We start from the raw sequence: 447 nt of genomic DNA, 5'->3' as shown, positions 1-447 counted from the left end.
GGTAGGAACATTTTAGGGCGTGTATTAGTTACATAACAAATTACCCCAACACTTAGTAGGTTAAAATATCAGTTATTTATTTAAAAATATTTTTATTGATTTCAGAGAGAAAGGGAGAGTGAGAGTGAAATAGAAACATCAATGATGATTGGCTGCCTCCTGCACACCCCACACTGGGGATTGAGCCCGGAACCTGGGCATATGCCCTGACCAGAAATTGACCCTCCTGGTTCATAGGTCAACGTTCAACCACCGAGCCATGCCAAATAGGCATCAGCTATTTATTTATTTATTTTTATTTTATTTTTAAAAAATATATCTTTTTATTGATTTCAAAGAGGAAGGGAGAGGGAGTGGGAGAGAGAGATAGAAACATAAATGATGAGAGAATTATTGATTGGTTGCCTTCTGCACTCCCCACACTGGGGATAGAGCCCAAAATGCAGA

The sequence above is a fragment of the Myotis davidii genome, unplaced genomic scaffold (genome assembly GCF_000327345.1).
Source record: "Myotis davidii unplaced genomic scaffold, ASM32734v1 scaffold608, whole genome shotgun sequence".
NCBI classification, from domain to species: Eukaryota; Metazoa; Chordata; class Mammalia; order Chiroptera; family Vespertilionidae; genus Myotis; species Myotis davidii.
Note: the sequence above shows the minus strand (reverse complement) of the source record.